Source organism: Schistocerca gregaria, chromosome 8, assembly GCF_023897955.1.
Source record: "Schistocerca gregaria isolate iqSchGreg1 chromosome 8, iqSchGreg1.2, whole genome shotgun sequence".
NCBI classification, from domain to species: domain Eukaryota; kingdom Metazoa; phylum Arthropoda; class Insecta; order Orthoptera; family Acrididae; genus Schistocerca; species Schistocerca gregaria.
The window spans coordinates 423,634,638-423,642,588 of NC_064927.1; the positions used below are offsets into that span (position 1 = coordinate 423,634,638).

General features: G+C 43.9%; 2 non-coding genes across 2 annotated transcripts; one reads left to right on the forward strand and one right to left on the reverse strand.

The window, feature by feature from the left end:
- Positions 1-1,174: 1,174 nt before the first annotated feature.
- On the reverse strand, positions 1,175-1,249 carry Trnas-cga (transfer RNA serine (anticodon CGA)). The gene has a single exon. It is a non-coding gene; the product is annotated as a tRNA-Ser (tRNA).
- Positions 1,250-1,402: 153 nt separating this feature from the next.
- Trnas-cga (transfer RNA serine (anticodon CGA)) lies at positions 1,403-1,477 on the forward strand. Its single transcript has one exon. It is a non-coding gene; the product is annotated as a tRNA-Ser (tRNA).
- The last annotated feature ends 6,474 nt before the right edge of the window (positions 1,478-7,951 follow it).

The following is a 7,951-nucleotide window of genomic DNA, read 5'->3' on the forward strand; positions in this document are numbered from 1 at the left end:
AAACAGTCTAGTGATGTGTTTAATTGAACAAAGAGTATCAACACGGACTGCAAAACAGTAAGAATAATCAGTAACTCATCAACGACTGAGTAGCGCTGGTGCATGTTTCTACTCCAGGCGTCCTGTCCGACGTAGCTCTTTCCGTGTTATTTTAGATTCTTCTCGCTGTAGATCCCACTCCATATTCAACTACTTCTTCTCGTCTTTTTAATGTCGTTTCCCCTGTACAGTCGTTCTGTATATTCCTTACCTTTCAGCCTTTCTATCTTTGCTTAATACTGACTTGTCATCTGAGGTCTTGATGTTTATACAGAGTTGCGTCTCTTTTCTCGAAAGGTCTCTAATTTCTTTATAAGCGGTCTCTACCTTACCATACTGAAGGATGCTTCGACAGCTTTGCATTTCTTCTCCATTTCGTTTCTGCCTTGCATTTTGCTCTTCCCATCAATGTCAGTTTTCAGATGTTCGCATTCCCGTTTAACTGCTTCCGTTATTGTATTTTGCTATTTCTCCTTTCGTTACTTAAATTCGATATCGTTTATTATCCTAATGTTTCTACTGGACTTTTTCTTTTAGTCTGTTTGATCCACTGCTACCTTCAATATTTCATCCTTCGAATCTGCTCATTCATCATCTGTTTTATTCATTTTCACCTTTTCATTCAAACACTGCCTAATGCCACCTTTAAAATTCTCAACGATCGTTAGTTTTTTAAGTTCATTCAGACTCACCCACGCAATTTCCTACCTTTCTGCAGTTTCTTCAGTTTTAATCTGCAGTGCGTAGTCAGGGTGCACATCTGCCTCTAGAAATGTGTTGTAGTTTTATAATCCAGTTTCCAAATCTCTATCTTATCACTGTACAATCTTTCTGAAATCTTACAGTATGGCTGTATTGTTCCTATATGGGTTCATTCTATCAGCCTCTAGCGCAGTCGATAATGACAGACACTTGACAATCTGTAAGCACTTGTTGGCCACGCCTCTCTTACCAGACTGGCCCCTTCCCATCTCGTCTGTCATCCGACCTGCCTGCCACGTGTGACTGCTACGCCACGCAGCGGCGATATTCGTTAGCTGCTTCAGTGCTGGTTAGTTATCGCAAAAGACTACTTTCCGATTCATGTTTCAAATGGACACACAATATATCAAACTTCCTGGCAGATTAAAACTGTGTGCCCGACCGAGACTCGAACTCGGGACCTTTGCCTTTCGCGGGCAATTGCTCTACCAACTGAGCTACCGAAGCACGACTCACGTCTGGTACTCACAGCTTTAATTCTGCCAGTATCCGTCTTCTACCTTCCAAACTTTACAGAAGCTCTTCTGCGAACCATGCAGAACTAGCAAGGTAGGAGACGGATACTGGCAGAATTAAAGCTGTGAGTACCGGACGTGAGTCGTGCTTCGGTAGCTCAGTTGGTAGAGCAATTGCCCGCGAAAGGCAAAGGTCCCGAGTTCGAGTCTCGGTCGGGCACACAGTTTTAATCTGCCAGGAAGTTTCATATCAGCGCACACTCCGCTGCAGAGTGAAAATCTCATTCTGGACACAATATATCGCTTAAAAACATATTGTTTTACGACGGGAAGCTAATGCCTCTGTGGCTAGGCTCAAGGAGATTTTGCTCCTCCCTGGTGCCCCAAATTAATCGCCGCAAATGTACGTTCTCGCCGTTGCAACCAAACGGTAACTTCTTGAACGACGGTGGTCGATTGCCACAAGACTTTAGGGATTATAATAGAATGCCGAATGGTGGCATTTAATTGGCGAGAGGTTCCCACAGGTGCTCATTCAGCGGTTATTGAAAAGGAACACTTTTCCCTTAGACTCCTTCACCAAGTGCGGGTCTCAGACATCAGTATTTTCAGTATAGTGTATTACGTTGCACAGGTATTCCCGCTTCCCGCCATGGTGGTCCGAAGACTCAAACAACTATCCGGTCGATTCTTGTGGCGACGGCGTACGTTCTGAACTGCGAATCTAGTGGTGGTCACGCCCTGCAAGCTATCACGATATGAAAGTGAAGGTTCCCATCTTGTTTGTACGACACAGGCTCCGTATTTAATTACAAGGATCACTCCAAAAGAAATGCACACTATTTTTTTAAATCCATCTTTTATTTCACATGTTTGAAAGTTTACAGTGTGTAGATACACCCTTTAGGAACAATATTTTCATTTCTCCACATAATTTCCATCCCTCTCAACTGCCTTACGCCATCTCGGAACCAGCGCCTATGTACCAGCAGAATAAAATTCTGCACCAATCTGTTGGAGCCACTGTTTGGCAGCGTGCACAAGGGAGTCATCATCTTCAAACCTTGTTCCACGAAGAGAGTCTTTCAGTTTCCCAAAGAGAAGATAGTCACTTGGAACCAGGTCAGGACTGTAAGGCGGGCATACAAGTGTTGTCTGTCCGAGCTTTGTGATCGCTTCCATGGTTTTTTGACTGACATGCGGCCGTGCATTGCCGTGCAACAGCAAAACATCCTGCTTTTGCCGATGTGGTCGAAAACGATTCAGTCGAGCTTGAAGTTTCTTCAGTGTCGTCACATACACATCAGAATTAATGGTGGTTACACTTGGCATGATGTCCACAAGCAAGAGTCCTTCGGAATCGAAAAACACCGTAGCCATAACTTTTCCAGCAGAAGGTGTGGTTTTGAATTTTTTTTTCTTGGGCGCATTTGCATGATGCCTCTCCATTGACTGGCTCTTCGTCTCTGGTGAAAAATGATGGGGCCATGTTTCATCACCTGTCACAATTCTTCCAAGAAATTCATCCCCATCATTCTCGTACTGTTCCAAAAGTTAGCTGCATACAGCTTTTCTTGTTTCTTTGTGAGCCACTGTCAACATCCAGGGAACCCACCTGGCACAAACCTTTTTTAACGCCAACACTTTCAGTATTCTGCAAGCACTTCCCCTATCGCAACGTAGCGCGACAGTTCGTGCACTGTGATGCGTCTGTCAGCAGTCACCAACTCGTTAACTCTCTGCACATTGTCTGGAGTGTGCGCAGTACGAGGCCTGCTGCTGCGAGGACAATCCTCAATATTGCATGCCCACTTTCGTCACGTAATCTGCTTTCCCACCGACTAACTGTACTGCGATCGACAGCAGCATCTCCATACACCTTTTTCAACCTCTGGTAGATGTTTCCCACTGCCTCGTTTTCACAGCACAGGATTTCTATGAGAGCACGTTGCTTCTGACTAAAGTCAAGTGTAGCAGCCATCTTGAAGACATGCTGTGACGGCGCCACTCACGCGAACAGGTTGAAACAAGTTTGAAAACAAGCGGGAAGGCTGTAGCTACACACTGTAAAAAACATGCGGAATGAAAATGGTATTTTTACAAAAATAGTGCGCATTTCTTTTAGAGTGACCCTCGTGCATCTCCCTTATTTTTCTGTCTCCAGCCGGTCAGACTGTCTCCTCCAGTTGATGGACGGATAAATCCAGAGTTGCGACATTTCAGCGAATATTTTATAATTTTCTGTTTCTTAGGTGCTGATATACTTTCAAAGGCGCCCCTCGCTGCCGGACATTTATCATCCCGTCGGGGTCAACCATCATTCATCTCCTCTGCTGAAATAGCTTCCCCATCAACATCCGGGAAAACTGCCTCATTTCACATTAGTCTTCCTGTATTACCGATGGAGACTGCTTCTTTGTGGTATATGGTCATTCATCGTTTGACACTGACTGGCGACCGTCATGGGCTTTCGTCCGACTGATCGGTGTCACGAATGTCATCACATTGAAACTTTGCTTCACAGGCTGGTCTCTTCTGGATGGTATCATTCGCTCTGGGTTCGTCGACAGTTGCCTTTCCTTTGCCGAGGGCTGAATCACCTATATTTGATGAATTTCTGATTCGTTCAGACGTATCCTTTTTTCCTCAGATGAAAAATGGTTCAAATGGCTCTGAGCACTATGGGACTTAACTTCTCAGGTCATCAGTCCCCTAGAACTACTTAAACCTAACTAACCTAAGGACATCACACACATCCATGCCCGAGGCAGGACTCGAACCTACGACCGTAGCGGTGGCTTGACTCCAGACTGCAGCGCCTAGAACCGCACGGCCACTCGGGCAGTCGACAAGGAACACAGTGGAGGAATGCTGGGTTCTCATCAGTTGACAGTCTGTGGAATAAGGTAGCCAATACTGCCTGGTCCAATTTCAACAAATCCTCAGTATTATTTCTAATGGACATCCCATAATACTGCTGTAGTTCATCAAACATTTTGCCTGTCAGCCTGCCTCTTATGGTTTTATCATCAAACTTTGTTTCAACTTCCTCAACCTGTTGCCCATCCTCTTCTGGACATGACCAACACATTCCAGTTTTCTCATAATCTTCTCATCGAAAGGCTGAGCGGCTACTACACTGTTACATGGTTTTGAGTCTCCATCATCTAACAACTTAGTGTAACACACTCCTCTTTCGTTCACAGATCGACTAAAAATTTCACTAGCTCCAGAGGCCTCCATAGCACCACTTGTTCCTTCACAATTTCTGTCACAGATATGCCCTTCTTCATTCCCTGATTTACACTTATAACAATGTTTGGTTAAAATCTGGAAATCTGTTACCTTTCCAGTATCCTCACTGGTCACCGTAGCAACAGAATTCTTAGAACTATAGCCGTGATTCTGCCAAGTGCCATCAAAAGCCACTGGTATGTCACTCATACCACCATTTATTTCAACAGCTTCGTTTGCAGCACCCTTCATTGACTCACGTGCAACAGATTCCACAGCAGCTCCAATAAATCCTGTATACTTGTCGATTTTACAAGGTGGGCGCGGCATATTCATCACGGCACACATTGTTTCTGCTGCAGTGTGTCCTTTGCCAATAGCTCTCAATCCATAAAACCACTTAACATTTACTTCAAAATAATTATCTTTACACTTATCAGAATTTCAAAATGAATGAGTATATTTACAAGTGGCACAATTAATGATGCGTTTCCTGGTTAGTCCATTTGATTCCTCACTATCTTCATATACATTAACTGGCCCTTCACATATTTTACAACACAGACATTCACCTAACACCCTTGTTAGGATGTGTAAATCTATGAGAATATAACATAACCTACTATTTACATTAATTTCGTTTTGAAAACTGTCTATCACAACGTTTTATTTTAATCTTCGAAGCACTAATCGGTGTTTCTCCAGATACTGACGAGTTTGCCTGCATTTCGTTGTCTGTAACTTCACATGCCACACGTTGAACACAACGTTTCCCTTTATTCGAAAAATCTATTACCACGAAACCCACACTTCTTAAAAACACTTCGTTTCAGCGTCATACTTTACTGTTTGAGAGGTTTACCAATCTATTCGTCACTTTTCCTCCGAAAAACGTTAGCACTTCGACATACAACACGTGTTTATATTATGAAATGATATTATGTTGTTTTTGACTGTGCTACGAATACAAACACGTAATTGAACCTTTATAACACAGCAAACCACAGCCTTCTATACAGAAAATTACCGATTTTATTACATCTTGGAGTATTGCAAGTAAAGATTTTAACTTTTGAACCAGTGTACATTATATTTCAAAAAATAAAATAAAATACTTTCGATGTTCGTCTATAAGTGATATATACATCATTTTATTCGGAAAGTTGCAAATTTTATATTGAGGTAAAAACCCGAAAATGTGAAAAAAAATTTCCCATTCTAACTCCCCTTAAGTTTCCCTATGGTCTTCGGTTCCTCCGAGCAATGTGAAGCCTTGTTTTCTTCGCGTTTCTTCCTCGCACAAGAAATATGTATAAAAATAAAACAAAAATAAATTAAATTAAAAATAGAGAACAGATTGTGAGTTAGTTTCCTGGTACTCAGAATCTTTTTCTCTTGTTTTGTTGCTAATAATTATTTGTTTTCTGAATTTGCAGTTCAAATTACTGGATGATTTTGACTATGGTCGGCTGCATGTTCATGAAAGTACCAAGTCATGTGATAATAAAAAAGTGATAAAATCCCAACCCCAAACCCAATTGTCGAGGGTTCAGTCCCTGATCAATCCTAGGAGTATTATCTGTCATTGGTCACTTCTTTAACCTCTGTCAGTATTTGTTGATGTGAAAAATGCGGAGTTGCACCGTTGTTCAGAATCCACATTAAACTATTTGTAGCAAGTCAGCTAGGCAAGCCACTGGAAAGGTTGGAGGAAGGCAATAGCATACCATCTCCAATATGAGGATACCTAGTACAGCACTGTTCAAAATTGATGGCTGCTTTACTTTTAAGGAGAAACTAACCGACGGTTTTCCGTGGCATGTATGTGTCGCATAAAAGACAACGAAATTGCAGATCGTGCAAGGTGCCACGGGGGTAGGGTTCTAGTTGACCAGTTTTGCCGCTGACATGCACTGAGTATCCTCTCTCTGGCAGCTAGTCTCTCACTTCGGCCCAGGTGTACGTAAAGCAATTGTGCGCATGAAAACAGAAGGAAAGGGTTGGTCATAACACGTGATCTGTAGGTGTGCGCCATGATTGAACATTAAGACTTACTAAGTGGTGAGGGGAAATATCAGCTACTGTAATTAAACAAGGGTTACAAATTACGTCTATTTATTGTTATGATTTCAGTGATTGCACCGAACAAACAAGAGTAAAACGCTCATCGTGGGAGAATGAGAGCGTATATGCATATGAGCGTGTGATAACTGTGGATCTTCGGAGGGAACGGACTGGAAAAGTCCTCATAAAATAGACCGCACGAACAAAAAAAAAGTTCAAATGGCTCTGAGCACTATGAGACTTAACTTCTTTGGTCATCAGTCCCCTAGAACTTAGAACTCTTAAACCTAACTAACCTAAGGACATCACACACATCCATGCCCGAGGCAGGATTCGAACCTGCGGCCGTAGCAGTCGCGCGGTTCCGGACTGCGCGCCTAGAACCGCTAGACCACCGCGGCCGGCACCGCACGAACAATAAATCGTGTTAACTGTCTGTTAATCCAGAACTGAAGTGTTGGTGATGACTCCATTGGAAGGGTTGGCTCAAATGGCTCTGAGCACTATGGGACTTAACATCTGTGCCCATCAGTCCCCTAGAACTTAGAACTACTTAAACCTAACTAACCTAAGGACATCACACACATCCATGCCCGAGACAGGATTCGAACCTGCGACCGTAGCAGCCGCGCGGTTCCGGACTGAGCGCCTAGAACCGCTAGACCGCCACGGCCAGCCCATTGGAAGGGTAGTGAGCAAGGAGAAATAGAACCCCCAAGAGTAAAACCATGGACGGAAGGTCACCACTCAGTGACTGATTGACCAATCTGAACCAACGCGCCTATCATCCCGTATGAGTCTCGTACCCCATGACTGTGAAATTTACATCATTCGCGCTAGACGCGGCTTGGTCAAACGGCACGCAGTGTCGGACGTTAGTATCGCGCTGCCCGTCCGCTTCTGAATTGGCATCGTCTTTCGCGGTGAAGAGAACCGATCCCTGCGCCTCTACTATGGCTCCCAGTAAAGAACTGCTCACTATGGCTGCCAGTGAGGAGGCCTCCACTAAGGCTCCCAGTGAGGAACCTTACTCTGCTGGTTCTTCTCGGTGTGACCCGCCAAAACTGCTGTTTTGGCCAGTCTGGGACCGCTTATTTTATTCTGCCGATCCGAAATCTCCTAACAAGCTGGAAGCTTCGGCGCCGATTCTTTTGGAAGGTTCCGAACGCTGACCTATACAAACTCATCTTTCCAGCGATCTGCCACTTCTGCCCAAATATTCTGAGCTCTAATCTATCAAACGAAGTCGTACAAAAAACTTTCCGTCAACTGGACTCTTTAACGTTTGCTCTCGAGGCTTCATCGACCCATCGGCACTGGACAAAAGACCCGCCTGTGGAACCGCCCCTCGGTTACTGCACAATACTGCGATGTAATCACATGGGGCACGCCAGTTT